This window comes from Staurois parvus, unplaced genomic scaffold (assembly GCF_062004578.1).
Source record: "Staurois parvus isolate SC_StPar_1 unplaced genomic scaffold, SC_StPar_1.0 ptg000708l, whole genome shotgun sequence".
NCBI classification, from domain to species: domain Eukaryota; kingdom Metazoa; phylum Chordata; class Amphibia; order Anura; family Ranidae; genus Staurois; species Staurois parvus.
Genome location: NW_028318504.1, coordinates 11,780,098 through 11,803,560, shown reverse-complemented (window position 1 = coordinate 11,803,560; position 23,463 = coordinate 11,780,098). Strand labels below are relative to the sequence as shown.

Here is a 23,463-nt window from a genome sequence, read left to right as displayed (position 1 = left end):
TTGGAGCTAACGTTAATTTTGGAACAAAGGTCCACTCTACCTATAGGGTGTAAACCTTTGCCCTAACTATATAAAATTAATCCTTACTTAGGGCCCATTCACACAATTATGGTGTGTTAGAACCCATTATACTGCACCAAATCTGTATTTTATAAAGGGAGCCAATTAATTTAAATGGTTGTTTAATTCACCAAACCACACAATAGAAGCATGTTAGCTAAATGAATGGCACCTCCAATTTAGGGAACATTACAACATCTCAGTAGTGTCAATGGGACCCCAGAGCAGAAATTCTCTTAACAAAAAAGGTTTGCAAGCAATAAGGGTTTTTATTCCAGAAGAGACCTACAATATCTTTTCTAAAATTAAAAGCATCTTTCCTTCCTTCAAGCTGAAAGAAGCGGGCTGCACACCAATCATAGGGATTGGGTGTGTAAGCCGTGTACCGGGGTGGGCTCCCCAGGATACAGTGAAGTCATGAATGAGGAAAGCAACCCCAACACCAGCTTTTGCTACAACAGAATTTTACTTAGATGTGGCAAATAAACACAACCACAAATGCTGAGAACATACAATAAATTTACATACACCCAGCCCAAAGGCTGAGACCCTTGTACTGCACAGCATGGCGCCTCCTGATGGATGAAGGTAGAAAGTGTAGTAATTTACCTACTGGCGGGCACAACTAAGCTGCCACACCTTACCTGTTATTACCCTAAAAGAGCAGGAATCAGTATATGGGTGTACGGTATGGGCTAGCCTGCGGTGCAGCACAACAGCTTACAATCTTACACAAATCTACAGTATTCCCCCTCCCATAACTGGTCCTGTAGCATGTGCCTGAGTATTCCTTCTGAACAAATCGCCAGTCTGGCTTGAGTTTGTAGGATTTTATCAGCTCTCCAATGTGAAATGTCACTTTAAGTGGTGGGGTCCTTCCAATAATCAGTAACACCACTTGCGGCCTGACACAAACAGAGACCCTAACTAACTATCGGCCTGGACTCAGTCTCTGGGCGCCAACACTGAAACGAGGTGTGTGCACGATCTTACCGACCCGGGTCTGCTTTGCATCCGCTGGTGACTCTGAACAGAACAAATACAGAGACGTGCAACCGACGGCCTTGATCACGATAACTTGCAATGTTTACCTAACATCCAATGTTGCTGAGTTCCTCTGCTCTCATCAGCCTTCCTGGCAGCAAACTCAGGTTAGTGAGGGACGCTTTCACACCGGGATGTCATCGGATTCTCAGCTCACACGGCCCCTTCATTCAGCATTGTCCAAAACATGGCTGCAGTCTCCTCTTCCTGTTCACTAAAACCCCAACTCTGTGTGAAAACCCCACCTCTTCATGAATATACAAATATCTATGCAGTCTGAGCCTGTGTTAGAAAAACAGTGACATCTTGTGGCTAAACCGCAGAATGTCAGTCAAAACATTAATTTACTCCACACAATAATTTACTGCACACAAACAGTGTTCAAACAATGAGAGCTGTTTCCCCATCTCACAGGTGTAAGGTGCAATCATAGGCAGTGGGTGAAAAGTGTTAGGGGCTTAGCCTCAGGTGGGAGATTTCCAGTCTATTTTGCCCTTTCTACATGCTCATTAAACCTACTGGACCTTTCGAATGTCACTGGTGTGCAGCCCAATTCTTTCAGCTTGAATAATGTAGCGTGGATTTGAGGCGAACTCCTAATCTTCGGCACCTGGCTGTACCGACAAGATGAAGGAGCTTTCTATGAGGCATTTTGCAGTGGTGGCAAGTAAGAAATATCACCAGCAGATCAAGGATCTCCAGAACAGGTCCAACTCTTTATTCAGCAATCACATCATTGTTATAGAAGTGATGTTTCAGAGTCTTGAAGACTCTGAAACGTGACTTTTGTAACTATGATTTGATCACTGGACAAAGCTTTGGACCCATTCTGGAGATCATTGGTATCCTGTTGATATTTCTCATTTGAATGTCTTCGGTTTTCACTCAGTGGTAGCTGCAGCATCCACTTACATTTACAGTCATTCTTAGGAACATGCATGTTGGGAATATTGTGCTTGGACTCGGAGCAGTGCCACTGTCACACGCCCTAAAGGTTTGCCCCAACTGTCACTTCTGCTGGTCAGCCTGGTCTGTAAATATATGGAAAAATGTAAAAAAAAAAGAACTCATGTACAGATTACTACTATTATACATATTACCCTATGCCGGTACCAGATTATGGTATTTTTTGCTCTAGTGTTCCTTTAATCTTCTTCTTGCTCAGACAGCATTGCCTTACAGAATGGAGCTGATAAAGTTATTTATTATTACCCAACATCCACTCTAACAGAGACGTGCAACCAACGGTCTTGATCACGATAACTTGCAATGTTTTCTTTATCTCTACCACTGTTTTCATAGCCAAACAGTCAATTGACAGTTATTTAATTACATTAGAGCTTGAAAATAACAAACGCTTCCTAATGCTCTGGGCGTGCTCAGACGAGAACTTTATGGTGTTTGGAAAAAATCATATTATCTTCCTGCAGACATTTATTAGGGAGCTATATGGTTTTCCTCGGGCCAAGATGTTTACTGCACACATATCAAAGGAAATATTTGTAAACAGACATTTTTTTCCCTTCCGGTAATTCTGGTGTTTAGTTGTTGGATGGGTATTGATCATGGAACAAAAATGGGGTATTTGTCATTGTCTGAAGAAGAAAAAGTTTGGTAACTTCAATGAAAACTTGGCTGAGCTGGATGTCTGAGGTTGAACGACATAGCTTGTTCTTTGTTCAAGTTGTATTCTTTTCATTATCAGTTTACAATCCGGTACATCCTTCACAAAGTACAATTACTAAGAAATCAACCTTGTCCCTGGTCTACCCCACCCAAAAATTTGCCATTAAGAGAAACAATCAGTGAATGACATGAAATTCACCTGTCAAATAGTTCACTAGTGTGGACCAAGTTTTGTGTTCTTTGGAGGCAGACATTATAAATGCACAGGCATTCCATTGAACCTCCTTACTAGTTAACTATGAGCTCCATGCAGAGTGCACAGATGTCCCCTCTGTGGTCACCATTAGTATAAGCAGGATGAAATGGTGGACTGGCTTACGTCAAAGTGGGTGTCAAGCACCTATATGAAGAGCCCAAATGGCAGGGGTAGCTTCTTGCGCAATTTCCCTGAAAGTTGAGACAGGGTCTGCAAGAGCGATGGAGCACAAATGCCAGGGAGTTGGAACTGAAGACTGGACCTTGGAAGCACTGGTATTAGACAAGCAGAAACATCACAGGTAGAGAATCCAGGATACACCAGGTTCAGTTGTAAGCAGAGTCGGCTCACAAGTCAGTTCGGTAACAGCCAAAGCAGTAAGTCAACAATTCTTAGGCAGAATCAATGTCAGGAGCAGAAGTTGGCAATGTACGGAGTCGATAGGCACCAGGGGCAGACTGACAACTCATGGGGCCCCTGGGCAATAGGGGATCATGGGGTCCCTGTGTCCTTGCCCAAACTCAAAAAAGCCTATGAAAAAGGTACCAGGAGCATCTCATGGGGCCCCTTACTGACCCCGGGCCTTCGGGCAGTGCCCGAGTTTCCAAATGATCAGTCCACCCCTGATAGGCACAGTCTTAGTTAGAAGTCCAGGCCGAGGTCAATAACAGAGATGAGCAGCAAATATAGACAGATAAGAATAATCCAGAATCAGGTACAATGGAAGCCGGGTCAACAACAATGTCAACCATTAGGTTTAGATCAGGAACTATAGTAATTCAGATGGAAGGACCATTCTGCCATAATCCTATGCAGACCTTTAGCTCTCTAGGAGCCATTATCTGTGGTGGACATACCTGTCCGTTGTCCACAATACAATGCACATACATGTGTGTAATGTTGTATGTTCACAATCTTTCTGATGGCTGGCACAAAGTTCCTTACAGCTGGGGTGGAATTACCTGCTACTCTGTGATACCTCTGCCCTAATACTATACTAGTGAAGGGATATAGTATTTTTGTAATTCTGTAGCCAGCCTAACACATCAACATGAATGTTTCTCTAAGCTTAGAAGGTGTTTTCTCTGGCACACACAGATGTAGCAAGTAAATGAATAAACCTCTCAATAACACTATTACTAGGCTGCCGCTAGAGGGATCTCTAATGAGTTGCAGTGTGACTTCAGGAGACTAATACCAACAAGCTCACATTAAACTTGAAATGAACAAGTGAGCACATGTGTTTGGTTCCGGTTAGTCACACTTGGTCTATTATATCTTTGTTCAGTTTTGTGTTTGTTCTGACATGCAGTTTCTCTATTTAGAGTCCTATATGTTAGTAATGGTAATTCTCTAACACAAATTGATTGGCTTCTGCATGTGGCCTCCACTGCCATTATAACGAAAGTTATTATCTGTATGGTGTGATTAATTTCTGTTTGTCACATTAAACTCAGAATGAGCAAGTGAGCACTTGCGTTTTCTGTTCTGCTCTTGATACAGACACTGCAGGCTGCATTTTTGTCATACCTCAAACTCAGATCACCGATAATCCTGTAATGCAGATTCATCTCTCTTCTCATCATGTGTATGGATGGCAGTCTGAAACCTCCTTTACACTATCCCCTTGTAAAAAAATAGCACTGACCCTTCTAGTGGTCAGAAGTTACATCTTTAGAAGGCCATGTGTTCTGGTTTCATGGATGCGGGCTATGTCTCTGATGATCTCACTGAGCACCTGAAACCCATGTGACTCAAGAGCTCAGGTCACCTGCCATATGTTCTAGGCGTTCAGGCATCCACTTGAATTACATAACTCCAGCCAGAAGCAAAGTCCATGACTTTTACCGAATACTTGGACAGTACATTTTCAGTATGTAACATCATGTTCAACAGTCAAACAATGAGGTAACATTTGCAACAGTCTTTATCGATCTCCAGTGGCATGATACAAGTCCCTTGATCAGTGGCGGACTGACAACTCATGGGGCCCCCAGGCAATAGGGGATCATGGGGCCCCTGTGTCCTTGCCCAAACTCAAAAAAGCCTATGAAAAAGGTACCAGGGGCATCTCATGGGGCCCCCAACTGACTCCGGGCCCTCGGGCAGTGCCCGAGTTTCCAAATGGTCAGTCCGCCCCTGCCCTTGATCCATGTTCAGGGGTGCACATCAGTGAAGGAGCCCCCGTCCAAGGGAAACCCTCTTGGGGAAAGCCCACATAGAGGAAAAAAAGGCCACGTCCCCACTACGCTATGAGGCTGCTTGCTTCACACTTCAGCTACACCTAACCAAAACTCCACCTGCTACTTATATGGGATCCTTCTGTAGAGGGCAGAGCTGCAATGTCATTTCCCTACAGAGCTACTAGGAAGAACCTGAACTAAGGGAAACACATTAGCCCCTTCCTACAAAGAGAATCAGACCCTTTTTCAATACATTGTTTTTTAATTTATAGGGATTTTTGTTTTCTTTTGAGATATACCAATTCCCCCCTTTGTCAGTCCCCATGACTGGAAATTCCAACAGGATTTAGGTTTTCGTGTTGTTAGTCACCCTAATTGGGCCCTGTACTCCCTTTCACCCGGTTATGAGTTTCTGCTGTTGACTTGTCGTGGCAAGATTAGATCCTCGTGAGGTAGTAATACAGCTCTCACAATTCGCTTTGTCCATCTCCATCTTCTGGGCATGCTGTCCTTCATCAGAAATGTCTCCAGCTGAGATTTTATTTTTCTCCTTTCACATCTTACGGTGCTGCAAAAGAAAAATAAACAACCAAAACCGGTGCATATTCATCTGTATATGGCAGCTGTGTCTTTGATCAGTCTTCCCCTTCTGACATATTGCAAGCATTCTCACTCATTCTTTTTCATTTATTTATAGTATTCACATTGTTATTTACAGTATATAGAAGAAACCTATTGTCATATACTGTGTACAGACAACTGTCTGGTCTTCATATCCCTCAATCTTCACACTGGCAGCACATGTCTGGGATTCGGTTTATGGTTTATTACTCTAATCAGCACCACCATGCATTGATTTTCCCACTTATTTATTTATCAACTCATTTACGGAATTATTGATTTATTATATAATATATATATATACACACACACTGTATATATATATATATATATATATATATATATATATATATATATATACACACATATACACATGTATACTACATGTGTATATAATGTATACTACATGTGTCTATATATATATATATATATATAGACACACGTAGTATACATTTTAATCTGCTTATATTTGGCCTTTCCTGGTTCCTCCATCCCCCCTGTTCATCAAGCGAATTAAATCTTTAAATAAAACCTTTCCATTTTCATTACATGTACTGTTTTAGTCCCAGTGATGTCATCTCTGGGTCTCTGTGCTTCTTCGTGCAATACAGGCAGATCATGGCTGGTGGGACGAGCTGGCAGGGTGCTGTACATAGTTTCCTGAAAATATCACAGTACCTGCCTCAGTACACCTCTCAAGAGCCCTCAGCTCTGATGCCACCAGTGGGCTGGCTCTAACAGAAGAGTTATGCAAAATTCCTTGATGGGTGGTTGGCAACCTGGTGGAGTCTACGTTCTTAGGTAGGTTTTTAGACTGGTGCAGTTAGCTACTTTGCCACTAGAAGGCTCTGTGCAAGAATAGAGTCTGCTTACAGCAATTTCATCAGGTGCTAGGCCCCTTTTTGTTAGAGCCCTCCTGCAGTGATGTTATGGATGAGTCAATGCCCAGTAATAAGCCATAATACCCATACTTAACTTTGGGGCATGAGAGCTAAAAACCCCACACCAGCAGGGATATAACCATCATGTGATGGTCCTGGACAGGGCAGGAGGCCAGGGAGGAGTAGACCTGCACCCAGGAAAGCAGGCTTTAGATTTTCTGACCCTTATGGAGGTGGGGGCTATGGTGGTTTGCAAAAGGCATTTTAGACCAGGCCAAGAGTTCAGTGAGTGAGGCTATTCCCCTGGAGGGTCCCTGGAGAAGTGTACTTATGGAGGAGGTGACTACAGAGGGCCCAGTCCTGTGAGTACTAAGAACCCTGGGTGGAAGTAGAGACTGTTAGAGGGAGTGTTGCATATGCTTTCACATGTCACTGCTCCACTAAATGTGATTGACTATGTATTGTCAAGTGACAGCAGAATGTATGTCGATGTGATATCTGGTATGCCATTCCCTGAATTCCACCAGTAAAGTTCAGCATTTCTACTCATTTGTGTGGACATTCATTCCTTTAGATATACAGGGGTTGACCCAAAAATACTACATGATTTGCAGGTGTGAAAGTGATATGTTTTGCGTTGAAAACAGAAGTGATGTTACTCTCTTCTGCTTTTGCTGTGTGATGAGACACCTAGCTAACAGGTGGGAAGCCTCATTTTTGCCATTCACTGAGTGCGCTGCTAGTAATACGGAGTCATGTCAGAGCTTGCTAATCTTGGTGCTGCTTAGCTGGTGCCTCTGTGATTGAAGTTGCCAATTTATTTGCCGTGTCGCGAGGTACAGTGTTGAAGGTTATGACGGCATATACAGTTTCCATGAAAACGCTGTCTGATAAGCATAAGCGCGGCTGACATGGTCAACTGACTGAAAGAGACAAAAGGACATTGGGCAGGATTGTGACCCGGAATAAGAAAACAACTGCTGCAAAAGTGACTGCAGAGCTCAATCTCAGTCTTCCAAAGCCCGTGATCACAAAGACTGTGTGGAGGGAACTCCACAAGCAAAACATTCATGGGTGAGCTGCAATTGCCAAACCACTAGTGAGTGATATTAATGCTCAGAAGAGGAGAGAGAGGTGCAACACCCATAACTTGAGGACTTTGGATCAATGGAAGACTGTAATATGGTCCGATGAATTGAGCTTCAAACTGTTCCCAACCACCGGGCGTGTTTATATGTTGCAGACACTGTCCTGAGCTTATGACCAGGACTGTCTTGTGCCCATGATAAAGCATGGTGGTGGTGCAATCATGGTTTTCTGCAGGCCCCATCACCACCTTGAAAGGTAGAGTCACTGCCAGTGACTATGTACACATTTTGGCCAACCATGTGCTCCCCATTGTGCAAACATTGTTTCCTGAAGACAGCACCATTTTCCAAGGCGATAATGCTCTGATTGACACAACTGGTGTTGTCAAATCGTGGAGAGCATGCAGATGAAGTTTGGCACCTTCTCTGTGTGCTGCAGTTGCTGGACCTCAATATCATAGAGCCACTATGGTCAATTTTGGAAAATAAGGTTCAGGCTTGTTTTCTGCCTCTGGCATCTCTGTGAGAGCTGGAGTGATTTGTTCCATTAGGAGTGCTTTCAGATTCCATTATTCACCATCCAAGACTTATATATGTCAATTCCCAGAAGAATTCAGGCCATCATGAATGCCAAAGGCAGTCCAACACAATATTAGGTAATGATTTTTTTCTATTTCCTGGTCTTTCCATAATGTTGTCCAACCCCTGTAGACATCAACAGCTGGGAATGTTGTGTGAAGGCCTCTGGCATGGAGTGTGGATCAATATGACAGATGGTTTGACCTCAGCAAGAGGGATGGAGTTTTAGGAAGACGGGAATGGCAGGAATGGGGGTAGGGATTTGTGCTCTTGGCTCCAATTCTAGCCAACCGTGAAACCCCTCTTACAGGCTGTATTTGCATAGAGAGCACACACATGTGATGCTGATACACCATGACTGACAGAACTAAAATCCAAAGAAGGAAAGAGATGGGCTAGGGACAGTCAGGCTGGGGAGAGAATAAATGTTGCTGAATGTCCCCCAGCCAGAAAAGTTAGCATTTTTTGTACAGGAGAGGAGTCTGTACAACTGTGCAAGGCTACAGGGAAGTCACAGTTCAACTTTAACTCCATCATACTCTTCAATGAAGAAATAACTTCAGCTATGTTGCTGGATCCCGTTTGTTGGTGTGCAACATGTTTTAAAATGTATTATAAAATCTGCACTTATTTTCTGGTGTGCCGTCATCCAAATTTACAGCACTGTGTGTGATCTGGCAGAGGGACAAGGCACATAGGTCACCCAGCTTCACCACTGGCACTAGATCAGGGAGCCGGACTTATGAAGGTTTCTGCAGTTTGGAGCACACAAAGCTCCCTCTGTCTGACAGCCATGGCTAGACTTTGAAAGAGGAAATGACGCTCCTCAGGGGCATTCTTTAATTTTTGTATTATCAAGAGTTTTTATAGTGTTACTGATCATATGATGCCTCTCAGCAGGCCCAGAGCTGTGCAGAGAAGAATACAGCTATTTATCAGCGGCCAGTGATAGAGGAAGATTGTGTTATCTCCAAGCAATGTTAACCTTTCTAGACTTCTGAAACAGTTTTATAACAAAAACTGTCCAAAAAATAACTTGGAGGCAACATCACTTCCTGCGGTTTTCAGATATGTGTGGGACAGCAAAGCCAAAGTACAGACACCACATCCCAAGTAACAGAAAAATAATTTATATCGTCTGGACGAAAATACTGCACAGAGTTTGTCACTTGGGAGAGAACATGTGAGGTCTCTAGGAAGAAGAACATCGATGGGCAAGATTTCTAGCCCTATTCCAAGCTGTGGTAAAATTTACCCATGCAATGGGCCAAAGCATCGTATGGGTTAAACACTCGTTTTATAGGTGAATAGGAATACATAGAAAAACTTGACTTATTCCTTGCTCTTCCGGGCAGTCTGTGCTCTTTTTTACTCTGCTGCATTCTGGAATAGGCATGGCCCCTCAACGTCCTGCTGGTCCTGCATTGTACGTGATGATGTCAGAAAGCTGCTACTGGTTGGGAGGCCAATATATACCGCTTCAGGGGAACTAGTTGGATAGTGAGGTGGAAGCCTGTAGGTGCCATGAATAAGGTACAGTGTTCGCTTACAGAGTGTGTGGGGGAGTACATGTTACAGTAACACAAGCGTTTAGCCTTGGTGAAGACTGGCCAGGTATTTTGGTGCTGGTGGAAGGCACAGATAAATTGTCCAGCCCCACTGTAAAAATACTATGAGAGGCTAAATGCTGCTGTGGCTGGACAGGGCTGGATGGTGAACAGAGTGGAAATACTGTTTAAGGCAATATGCAACCAGGAAACCTACATGACTACTGTAGTGTAGAAAAGATGTCCCCAACTGACATTTATTTCATGTACTTATATAGCACTGTCAATTTACACAGCGCTTTGCACATATATATTGAACATTCACATCAGTCCCTAACCCTCAAGGGGTGTACAATCTAAAGTCCCTAACTTACATTCATACATACACATACTAGGGCCAATTTAGAGAGGATCCAATTAACCTACCAGCATGCCTTTGGAGTGTGGGAGGAAACCAGAGCACCCAGAGGAAACCCACACAAGCACAGGGAGAACATGGAAACTCCATGCAGGAGGCACCATGGTCAGGAATTGAACCCATGACCCATTTACTGCAAGGCAGATGTGCTAACCATTAAGCCACTGTGCCAACAATATAATAGATAGCTGCAAGGCCATCACCCCCAAATTCAGCCCACTTAAATCAAAGGAGACCATGCCAAAGTTTGGAATTGAAATGGCCATCACAGCCTTTTATTAACAAATCAAAATGAAATAACACAACATACCTTAACACAGAAACAAACCAAGCTGGTTGATCTTTGAAGGCACCAAACACCTCCCATTATTTTACTGGGGTTTAATTGTCATAGGCCCCCAGCCGCAACGCACCAGCTTGGAGACAAAACTCTAAACTACCCTCAGTGACCTTTACTTCTCATATACCCAGTTAAACCATTGTTAACAGGAATGCACCCAAGGACACCTTGCCACCAATGACTCTTGAACCTATTAGCCAAAATGTTTACTTCCTCCAAAGACCAACAAGTGCCAGACTGCTATGACATCCATGAACCACAGAACCAAAGAAATAAACACAGGGAAGATGCTCTCAATTCCCCCCTAAGTCAGTGAGACCCCTCCCAGGTATAACAGCGACCCCTAATCAGGTAGGCTTCTGCAATATTCAAAACTTTTCTACTTTTTTTATTTCAGTGGTGTTTATTAATTTTAAACATTTTAAACAAAGAAGGACTGAAGCAAAAGGCTTGCCCACGCAGGGGCTATCAATGGCACATAAGGTATAAAAGGAACAATGTTACAACACCAGCAATGAAGGAGGCATGCCCATGCAGGGACTATCAATGGCACATATTAATGCATATTAAAAAAAAAATACAGTGTTATAACTCTAACAGTGAAGCAAGCCAGAGACAGGTCTATACCTCCTCGCAAATATCATACCAAAACAAAAAGAAAGAAGAGTGTAACATACATGTAAGATTTGATAGCTGAGATGTGATCTGTAGAAATATGACTGTAGATTTAGCTCATTCCATGTTAATAGAAGATGTGTTCAGAATGAAGTCAGAGACATATGGTACCAAATTAGCATCTGAAGGGACAGAGCTTCCTCTAGACTGGAGGTGACACCTGGATGCCAATAAGATTTGTCACCTTCGGGAAATCTGGAAGGAAAAAGCTCTAGACAGTTCGGCTTCATGACACAGCAGGATTCCAGAGGTGGTTCCGATGTGTCTGTCAAGCTATGAGGTATATCCACAGATCAAAGGAATATATTTCATCTCTCATAAAAGCTAAAATATTAGTTGCAGAGAGATGAAAATACTTCCTTCTGATTGGACACACTGTAGGCTACACATGCATGTAAAATTGTATTTGTAGCCTCTGTAGAATCCCAGAGAAATGCACAAAATGGCTATATGGCGCCTGATTGCGACAGCTGAATAGTGATTGGTACTGTCGCGATTGGACTGATACGCTGGTGTCGGAAATTCAGTCCCTGACTTGGTGATACAAACCGTTCCTGGTCCAATCGACTTTGGGCATTTCAGTACCCAGAGCATGCTGTGGGCTGGTACAGGAACACCCCCCAGAGTCGATTGGCCAAGGGCTAATGTCCAGCCTACGTCCATATTTCCATAAATTGAGGACCTGGGATATGGACGGTGTGATTCGTACGGAGCCAGTTCTATCGACTGGCGGATCGTGGACTTTCTCTGACTTGTCGCAGGATAACTCTTGGTAAAAGTTTTATTTCTGTTTTATTCCCTTTTATTTTATAGTCAATAGCCAATTTTGTGTCTTCTTGTATTTTCTGTATTATTTGTAACGCTTTATACTTTGTACATATTTTATGCACTGCCCACTTTCGGGATATTAAATCATAAAATTAATAAGTGACTTCTGGGTACTTAAGCTCGGGCTCATATCTCCGGAGAGATTGTATTTTATTGCAGTGTCTATATATGCTCGGTCAAGTTCATTGCCAATCTGTATGCAATTGCACTGTGTTGGCAGATTGCATGCAGATTGTAAAGGTAACAGATCTGCCAGATGGAGATCTGTGTGTGTGTGGTGGCCCAGCAGGCCAGTCTGCGGATAAAACTGTTGGGTGGTGGCAAGCTACCGTTTGTAGTGTGTCTGGTGTGGGGGTGTGTGGACAGTGGAAGAGTGATTAACACCGGGGTTCTAGCTTGTAGAATAGCTGGAGGAATCCTAGAAGGGTGTGCCGATTGCTAGGCTGATCCTCAACCCTTAGCGTGCATCAGATTGTGTATAAGATTCGTGTGTGGTCGGCCAGCTGGATTGGAGTGGAGTCTCCCTCTAGTGGTGGCCAGAGGTAGTGCGGGCAGTGAAAGTATATCACGGCTGGTCTTATATATATTCAGGTTAAGTCCCCCTTATTCTCTCTTACCCCAAGTCACGGCTGGACGTGCGCGCCTTGGTTAGTTAGTCACTGTGGGCGTGTGGGTTAGGGTGACAAAGAGTAAGAAAAGGAGAGGAAGACAAGACCAACAGCAGGGATCTGGGAGCGCCAATACCGATCAACAACCTAGACCCAAACTAGCCGGGGAGAGCATGGGAAAAGCATACAAAACATTTCTAGTTTTTAACCCTTTTAACACTTGTCTCCTCTCTTCACACAGTCATGTCTGTCCTTTGCCTATTTATTTTTTGCTTCTGGCCTTCCTTTCCAGGCATTCATCCCTGTGTGCATACTGCCCTAGATGTTAGTTGCGCTCAGTGCACCGTCCAGCCTCTTCCACCGACAGCAGTGGATGTTGCGCTGGTGTGTTCCATCCGCACCAAAATGCCACAATCTTATGCAAGTGGGCTAAACACCCAGTATGTATGAGGCCTTAGTGAAGACTACATTCATTTTTTATTTTCATAATTTTTCTCACTTTATTTTCACCTGGTGATCCTGCCAGTAACGTACTTCTTCACAATTTCTGTCTTTGAATAACAGCACATTACTATATCTGTGGAGGTGCATCATAACAACTAATGATTGCATCCTAGCAATTAATTATCGGTAATCAGTTGCTAGGATGCAGGCGGTCAGCCCACACAGCATGCTTGGTTGCTAGAATGCAGGTGACTATGATGCACTCTCCTTGTCAGCCATCTGGCAACCAAGGAATGGGAAGTCATTCATTTAGTGGCAGTGGTGATGTCGCCACTAAATGAATGACTTCTGACACTAAATGAATGACCTCCAGGTGAAGCAGCTGGAGGTTCGGCAGGCAGGCAAGGTGGTCTTTTAATATGGAAACCATAAAGCTTAGTTCAACCTCTACATGGTCATGAACAAGAATCTCATCCCCAGGGGCAGACTGACCATTTGGGAACTCGGGCACTGCCCAAGGGCCCGGGGTCAGTAGGGGGCCCCATGAGATGCCCCTGGTACCTTTAATAGGCTTTTTTGGGTGTGGTTTGAGTGTGGGCAAGGACATAGGGGCCCCATGATCCCCTATTGCCCGGGGGCCCCATGAGTTGTCAGTCTACCCCTGCTCATCCCTACTGCTTACAGGACTCAGATAACAAAGCAATAAAAACATAAGCCAGGAAACCCATTAGCTGTTGACTTCCCCTCTAGATGCAGCAATGTAGCATGGGTTTGGCCACAAGGGCTGTTGCCCTGAGCACAAAAATCGCATCTCCCAAATGTCCTGTATGCAGCAGAACCGTCTCGGAATTTGAGCAAAATATCATCCCCCTGATCCTGGCTGATTCCCAGAGCCCAGTGCTGGAACAATTTCTGGCACTTGGCTCAACAAATTCACCTGGCAGGGCACGTTAGCAATCTCCTCTAATATTCCTCCCTGTCTGCTACCTATAACAACCATACATTTCAGAGCTCAGGACAGCTGGGTCCTCCTAGACTGTGACATGTATTATCAGCAAAGGAGGAGGAACTGGTAAGAGGGATGTCCACCTGTATTGAGCCGTACTGCTGTGCTGATCTAAGGTTTGTTTCAGTTTTTCAGGGAGGTAAAATTGCACTGGAGGGCATATGGATGGGGGAGACAGTTAAAGATTTGTACTAGGGGTGGATTTATCCTGGGAGGTGTGATGGGGGAAAGGATGATTGGTAAGAAGATTTGTGCAGGGGGTACAATTTGGAAGGGGAGAAGATTTGTACTAGAAGGGGGAGGGATGATTTGAAAGGGGGAGGATTTGTGCTAAAAGAGGGGTTTCGAGAGGGGAAAATTTGTAATATACAGGGAGAAAGAATTTGTACTAGAAGTGGGGGAGGATTTGTATTATTCTTTTCCCCCTTTTATTTTTGTATGTGAGATATTTTGCATTTGGATTGGAAAAATGTAATAAATTATACTATACAAGAAAAAAAAGGAAAAGATGGGAGAGAGGATTTGTTCTTGGAGGGGGGATTTGTGCTAGAAAGGGGGATTTGTGCTGGTGGTGTGGGGATTGCAGAGAGGAGGATTTTTGCTAGAAGAAGGGGATTGAAGGAGGGAGGATTTGCTCTAGAAGGGGAGAAAAGATTTGTACAAGGAGAGAGGATGTGTGCTACAAGGGGGGAGAAGATTTGTGCAGGGAAAGAGGATTTGTGCTAGAAGGGGGGAGAAGATTTGTGCAGGGAGAGAGGATTTGTGCTAGAAAGAGGCAAAAGATTTGTGCAGGGAGATAGGATTTGCACTAGGAGAGGGGAGAAGGTATGTGTGAGGAGATAGGATTTGTGCTAAAAGGTGGGAGATTTGTGCAGGGAGAAAGGATTTGTGCTGGACAGGGGGAGAAGATTTGTGCAAGGAGAGAGTATTTGTGCTAGAAGGGGGGAGAAGATTTGTGCAGGGAGAGAGGATTTGTGCTAGAAGGGGGGAGACGATTTGCACAGGGAGAGAGAATTTGTGATAGAAGGGGGGAGAATATTTGTGCAGGGAGAGAGGATTTGCGCTGGACGGAGAGAGAAGATTTCTGTAGGGAGAGAATATTTGTGCTAGAAGGGGGGGGGGGATATTTGTGCAAGGAGAGAGGATTTGTGCTAAAAGGGGGAGAAGATTTGTGCAGGGAGAGAAGGAGAGAATATTTGTGCTAGAAAGAGGCAAAAGATTTGTGCAGGGAGATAGCATTTGCACTAGAAGAGGGGAGAAGGTATGTGTGAGGAGATAGGATTTGTGCTAAAAGGTGGGAGATTTGTGCAGGGAGAAAGGATTTGTGCTGGACAGGGGGAGAAGATTTGTGCAAGGAGAGAGTATTTGTGCTAGAAGGGGGGAGAAGATTTGTGCAGGGAGAGAGGATTTGTGCTAGAAGGGGGGAGACGATTTGCACAGGGAGAGAGAATTTGTGATAGAAGGGGGGAGAATATTTGTGCAGGGAGAGAGGATTTGTGCTAAAAGGGGGGAGAAGATTTGTGCAGGGAGAGAGGATTTGTGTTAGAAGGGGGAGAAGATTTGTGCAGGGAGATATGTTTTGTACTATAAGGGGGGAGAAGATTTGTGCAGAGACAGAGGATTTGTGCTAAAAGGGGGGAGAAGATTTGTGCAGGGAGAGAAGATTTGTGCTAGAAGGGGGGAGAAGATTTGTGCAGGGAGAGAAGATTTGTGCTAGAAGGGGGGAGAAGATTTGAGCAGGGAGAGAGGATTTGTGCTATAAGGGGGAGACAAGTTGTGCACGGAGAGAAGATTTGTGCTAAAAGGGGGGAGAAGATGTGTGCAGGGAGAGTGGATTTGTGCTAGAAGGAGGGAAAAGATTTGTGCAGAGAGAGAGGATTTGTTTTGTGCTAGAAGGGGGGATTTGGGGGGCGGATTTTTTCCTGGAAGTGGAGGATTGGGGAGAGGGAGAATTTGCTTTGAAAGTGGGGAATTTGGGGAGGGAGGATTTGTTCTGGAAGTGGGGGATTGGATGAGGGAGGATTTGTGCTAGAAGGGGAAAAAGGATTTGTGATGAGAGGGTGGATTTGCGGGGGGGGGGGGGGGGTCACAGAGATATGTGCTGGAAGGGGAAAAAGATTTGGGGATAGGGTAGGGCACAGATCTTCCTACTATATATCATGTACTGTATGTGTTCTGGTTGAAGGGACTCAGGGAATGCTGACAGTAAACAGTTAGGGGTGAAGTTGCAACCCACGCCATGCCGCTGTCTACATGACAGCCTCCAAATTCTCCATAGCTGTCCATTAGCTCAGCAACATCAGCTTCTGGCCAGCTTTCCCGGTAACAGCTGCTTCTAACACACGGATAGAAGTCATCATTTAAAAGATAGAAGAGAAAAAAACCAGCAGAAAGCTCTGACAAACCTTTACCTTTATTTATAGTAGTTTAATTAAAGGAATTAACTCTAATGACTGTATAATAAAAGAGGAGGTGGGGGGGGGGGGCAGTTGTGGGGGCGTCAACCCCATGGTGACACTTTATTAGCTTCGTGTCCTTAGCAGCTCACCAGCACAGTTGGAGTCAGTGTAGATGGAGTCGTTTGGTCCTGACATTTCCAAGTCGCACCATTACATCTCGGTTGTTGTAAGTACAGTATGAAAGGTTTCTGTTTTGCTCCATAAAAATAGGGTAGTGCACGGCTTGCCTTGTTATTGCCGAAGCTGTGCTGCTACTTAATGCATTAGATTATTTTACCCATTGTTAAGAGGGTTGCCTAATCCGCTTATTAATAAATAATGCACTAATGTACTGTGTAATGAAAAGCAATTATCATAGCAATTTATCACCGTGCATTACAGCACATATGCTCTATTCCTGTCCATGTGCACACACCAAGCAATGGACACCACGGTGAGAGTTAATGCGGAGTGTGAGCCATTACTAGCCCGATAGTGGAACTAAATTTGCTTCCACTGGTTCCATATATCAGCTACGGGAGTAAAGGGTATCTTTCATTTCCAGCAAGACTGCATGAAGCCACCGTGGTTCCAAGATAGCTCAATCTCCATTAGGTAAACCTGTAGGCAGAACAAAACAGGTGTATCGTGAGAAAGGAAATACTCCAAGAAATACATGACTATTGCACCAGAGATAGGTTTGTCCACTCCACATTACCACCATGACCGTTCCGCACAAACCCCCCTTTCCCCTTAACCCATTATACTTACAAAACACAACACCAATTTTTGGAGTAAATGGCCAACATGGCCTTTTATTAACAACACAAATTTAAATACACCAACCATTCCTTATAACAGAAACCCAAAGAATTGTTGTTGGTCTTCGAAGGCACCCCCAAACAATCCGAAATGCACCTGCGGACAACCATATACACTAGGCCTCCAGCCTCAACCAACCAGCTCGGAGACAACCATACCGTCCGCAGTGCAGCACCACCACCTTCCAGTTAAACCTTGGTTAACTGGGAATGTCCCCGCGCGTCCCATACCACCGATGGGTCCCACACCATTGTTTTTACCTTCCAAGATAAGAACTGCCTCCAAAGACCAACAACCGCCCAGGAACCAACATAACCCCCCTTTACCTGGAGGGACCCAATACTCACCAAAAACAGGGAGGGCGGGAGGGAAGCTCTCACTCCTGACTTCCAGCTCAACTGACGCCCCCTCACTGAAACTCCCCACCCTAAGGTGCAGCAAAACCCCCCTACTCTCAACCTTCCACCAACCAAATACCCCCACTATCAAAACAAACCCCTTGGATCTGCCTTAACCCTTTCTGTTCCTCCTTCCCCACTCTGGGCCTAGTCATGTATGCCCTGCGCCATTTCTTCTTTTTTTTTTTGCTACGGGCATCTCTTGACTAGTGTAGAAGAGATGTGTCTGCCACCCCCCTCTGTCATTATCTCCACTGGCTTCCGATTGCCCAACGCATTCAATTCAAACTACTAACACAGACATACAAAGCCATTCATAACGCTGCCCAAAACTACCTCACCGTCCTGATACCCAAATACCACCCTACCCATACTCTTTGCTCCTCACAAGACCTCCTACTTTCTAGCTCCCTGGTCTCCACCTCCCGACTGCAGGACTTCTCCAGGACTTCCTCCATCCTCTGGAACTCACTACCCCAATCCATCAGACTATCACCTACCCTCCTCACCTTTAGGCGCACCCTGAAAACCCAGCTCTTCAGGGAAGCCTACCCCGCCCTCACCTAACAGCCGATCTCCTCCACTCCACCTACCACTCCATCCCCACAGCCACTTCCTCCTGTACCACTATCCCCTCCCTCCTAGATTGTAAGCTCCAAAGAGCAGGGCCCTCGAACCCCTCGTGTATTGTATTGTTCCTGTATTGTCTCATGTTCTGTCCCCCACTATAATGTACAGCGCTGAGCAAACATTTTAGCGCTATATAAATACTGTATAATAATAATAATAATAATGGTCGTGGGACTGGGACACGGAACCAGGTGACTACTCTGGAGGGGCATTTACCTATACCACCAACGATCCGAGATAAAGACAAGAGGAGGGGAGTCCCACCATCATTATCTGAAGGACCCATCCAACTCCAGGAGAAAGACCCACTATATAATAAAAGGCTCATTGGTCCTTAAGGGCCTGGGCAGGAAGGTGAGGGGGCACTCCACCTATTTGAGGATTGGCACTTGCAGTTCACATCCGCATGAAATTCTATATTCTGCACATGGACACTATTCACTATATTGTGTTTTAAGTCACTATAGTGCATGAGATCTTTGTCTGAGTGTGTAACACCACCAGCCTATATTTTATTTTTCTTATATGTGTTATGGTTGTCTGGGCTATATAATATATGGTGGTGTAAGAAAAAATACAAGAGTATATAATTTGATGATATATTTATATTAACTGTTTGAGCGCCGCACTGTTTTATATATTTAAATAATCTTCTGAATACGGTTGGTGTTGAGATTGTGGCACCTTTAGTGCTGGCTGCTTAGTAGTACTAGTATATCTAGCGGCGCAGGAGACACTTTCTTATTTATCAATAATAATAATGTGTTGTCAAATACTATGTCAATTAAAGGGTGTAGCGCTAAAGCATGATGTGCAACATATACGTAATAAATACAAAGGTAAAGCGGATAATAAATGAATAAATAAATAAATAAAACCTTAACGACATAACGTGCAAAATAATTGGGTGCAAAATAAGATGTCACCATGTGGTGAACTTAGTGAGTAAATGTCCCAAATAAAATTGCCAACGTGAGGATCTTGTGTGATCACAATACTCGTGCGTGGAAATCTGATCCGGCGTGGCAGATGATAAATCTGATTAAGTAAATTGCGCACTCACCAGAAGTGCGTAAATACACGCATTTGAGATATAGCCTGGCTCATCAGGTATTGCTCAGGTCATATGCTCCCAGGTCAGGCCAGGTTCCTATACACCTTCTGGTCCCATCTGATTTGGGTGCTCAGGGTTCCTTGATGTGTATCACCATCTGGGGTCACCTTTAAAGCAGGCTCAACATGACTGCCGTCGCCATCAGCTCCTCTGACTCCTCTGTTTCCACACGGCGGCAAAGTCTGATTTTATTTGGGACATTTACTCACTAAGGAAAAAATGTCACCAGCACACCGAGGATCACCAATATGGGTCCAAAGGTTTTAATAAACGATCACATAGTTACAGCAAGGTAACGTTTCGGAGTCTCGCAGGACCCCTTCATCAGGCATGTGACAGACATTTTTAATGCAGGAACGTGTGCGTTTGGATTATACACTTGTATTTACTCACTAAGTTCACCACATGCTGACATCTTATTTTGCACCCAATTATTTTGAACCTTATGTCGTTAAGTAATTATTTATTTATTCATTTATTATCCATTTTACCTTTGTATTTATTACGTATATGTTGCACACTATGCTTTAGCGCTGCACCCTTTTATAGACATAATCTTTGGAAGGTTTTTTGGTTGCCTTTTTGGTGTTCCAGGGGCTGTTTTCTTCATAGGTAGCGGTCGCTTGATACTCTTTATCCTGTTGTCAAATACTAACACCCCCAAAAACATACTTACCCAAATTCCAAAAAACCCCCCATTTCCCAACACTCCCTCCACCAATAAAAGGAGACCACACTTTGTTGGAGTAAAATGGCCTTCACGGCCTTTTATTAACAATTTAACTTAAATATACAGAAAACATTCCTTAAAACAGAAACCTCCAAAAATTTACGAAATGAGTTGTTGGTCTAGGCAGGCACCCAAAAAATATATATATCTCCCCCTGCAGAACCTTCACCTTAATATTCCTACTAGGCCTCCAGCCGCAACGCATTGACTCGGAGACAAGGACACACGTTCCGCAGGTAGACCTCCACTTTCCAGTTAAACCTCGGTTAACTGGAATTTACCCGGGCACACCATACCACAGATGGGTCCAGGGGCGGACTGACCATTTGGAAACTCGGGCACTGCCCGAGGGCCCGGGGTCAGTAGGGGGCCCCATGAGATGCCCCTGGTACCTTTTTCATAGGCTTTTTTGAGTTTGGGCAAGGACGCAGGGGCCCCATGATCCCCTATTGCCCGGGGGCCCCATGAGTTTTCAGTCCGCCCCTGGATGGGTCCCAACCATACACTTATCATCACAAACCATTAACAACCTGCCAAGACCAACAACTGCCACCAAACTAAACAAGCCAAACAGAAAAACCACCCCAAAAGAGGGCGGCCGGGAACTTCTCTCTTCAGCTGCTAACCAGCACTGGTTCGTCCGACCCCCCAGCATTCCCCCAAGATTCAGGATGATCCCACCTACACCTACTAACACCAATCAGGTAACCTTAGTATCTTTTTTAACCCTTCCCCTTTAACTTAACCCTTTCCTGTGTTTTTTCCCTCTTCACCTAGTAATGTCTGCCCTGCGCTATTCTTCTCTTTCTTTCTTTCGCTACAGGCACCCCGTATTCAAATCATGGCTGGATAAGGTATTAAGTCACATTCAACCTTGCTTCTAGGCCTTTTGGCTAAGATCAAGCGTAGTATCTGTTCTTATTAGTGTCCAGTAGGGGTGCTCCGCCGTCATTCTTGGCGAGGATGGTTGGCTGTATAGTACCTCTGCTGGTATGATGGGGGTTCTGAAGGCTAGTACCGGCTAAAACAGAAACCGTGGTGCCCACAGGTAGTTGGGGCCCATGAGTAATTTCCCCGGGAAAAACCGGAGGGGCCCAGTTCCTCCTGATTCGAATGGATCTACCTTGTCTGGCCAGGGGTCAGGGAGGCAGAGAGTCCACGGAACAGTGCCCCCTGAGTGATCGCCTCAGGGGTGCTCTTATTAGCACATGGGGGTGGGATCCCAAGCGTGAAGTGTGCACAAGGTCACTGGTCCAAACACTTTTCCTGCACCTTTTAGGGCTAGGGCTTTTGGCTAAGTCCAGGGCAATTTTTATGCTACAGGCCTCAGGACCTAGCCAGTGCACAATTTCACGGCCACTTTTTTTATTTTTACTTTTTTATTTATTTATTTTTTTCTCCCGCGTTTGAGTCACTTTCACTTATGTGTGTGTTTTTTTCTCATGGATGGTAGGGTGTGGGTCCTCGGGCCTGCCCTGAAGTATAAGGGGAGGATGTTTAGCCTTTTGGTTCCTTCCTCCCCTGTTTCTGGGGGTGGTCTCTCCCCCAGGAAAGGGTTCCGCCAGGCCTTCTGGCCAGGTGGACAAAGCGGAAACCTCAGTCCCTGTCAGGAGCCTCGTGCCCCGGGGGATCATGGTAGAAGTCCTACCCCACCGGGGGGGGGGGGGGTGGACAAAAGCACACCTTTAAGTGCACTTTTTTGTGTTGGTGTTTTGCACTTGCAGGTTTTTTGTTCACTTATTGGTTTTTCGTTTTTTGCACTTCCGTGGACTTAAAAAAACAAAAAAATTAAATCACATTCAAATGTACTTGTTCTGTAATGTTGAAGATATTTCATAGCTTCTCCAAGCCACTTTTTTAGTTCCAATACTTGTCAGGAAGATACCCCAGTATTTACAGTATATCTGCCTAGGTAGCACAGACACCTTAATCCAATCACCATGGAACCATGTAGATGTTGGTTGTCCCGGAACAGGAGAGGAGGTGTTAGGCTATGTTCACACTAGCTTTGTTAGCAGGCGTTAGACAGGCATTTGGGAAGCTTTTTTTTAACGCTCTTCAAATGCCTATGAAAATTCTACACATGGCAGCACACAGTGCTGTTTACTCTGAAGCGTTAGCATCGCAGCAAAATTTACGCCTCATGTCATGTCAAGAGGAGTTGAAGCCTCCCATTCAAGTTTATGGTGACGCTCCTCAAACACCTGGCAGGCGTTTGCGGGGCGGCTGCGAGGCATTTGCGAGCTGTTTGTGGAGCATTAATACCATTAAACTTCATTATAAGCATTTGTGGAGCGGTTTTAATGCTTGGCAAACGCCTCAAAAACGCACATAAAGCGTTTGGGGAGCATTTGGGGAGTGTTTGAGGAGCATTAAAAACGCTTTGCAAATGCCTGTCTAATGCCTGTCAAACACTATAGGGGTGTTTGGCAAGTGTTAGAAATTAGTCAAGTGTGAACAAGCCCTTAAAGTTGTGAAACTACCTGTTCTATTTACATAATCCCACCCCTGGTGTCAGGAAGTCTGCATATGTGTTAACCCTTTGATTTACATGACTCACTTTCTTGATAAATCATAAATTGGATGTTTGGTCCTCAATTCATTTACCTTCAGCCATGTAAATCAAAGGGTTAACACATATGCAGACTTCCTGACACCAGGGGTGGGATTATGTAAGTAGAACAGGGGAGTTCCACAACTTTCATACCCCCCATCCTGTTGATGGACAACCAACATCTACACATTCCATGGTGGTTAAATTAAGGTAGTAAGTCACATTGTTCTGTAATGTTGAAGATGTTTCATAGCTTCTCAGAACCACTTCTTCAGTTCCAGTGAGTGTTGGGAAGATACCCCAGTATTTATTTCCACACAGGTAGCTCAGGCACCATAATCCAATCACCATGAAAGGTGTAGATGTTGGTTGTTTAAAAACAGGATGGGAGGTGTGAAAGTTGTGGAACCGCCTTGCTCTAGTTACATAATCCCATCCTTGGTGTTGGGAAGGCTTTATATGTGTTAATCCTTCAACTGACATGGTTGAAGGGGTGAATTGTTGTCAAATCACCGGGCTAGAGATGTTAAAATTACATTAGATGTGGAAGGTAGATATTGTCAAAGGCCACCA

General features: G+C 44.5%; 1 pseudogene; it reads left to right on the top strand.

Annotated features, from left to right (window-relative positions):
- The first annotated feature begins 21,209 nt into the window (after positions 1-21,209).
- Positions 21,210-21,323, top strand: LOC149445834 (U2 spliceosomal RNA; annotated as a pseudogene).
- The last annotated feature ends 2,140 nt before the right edge of the window (positions 21,324-23,463 follow it).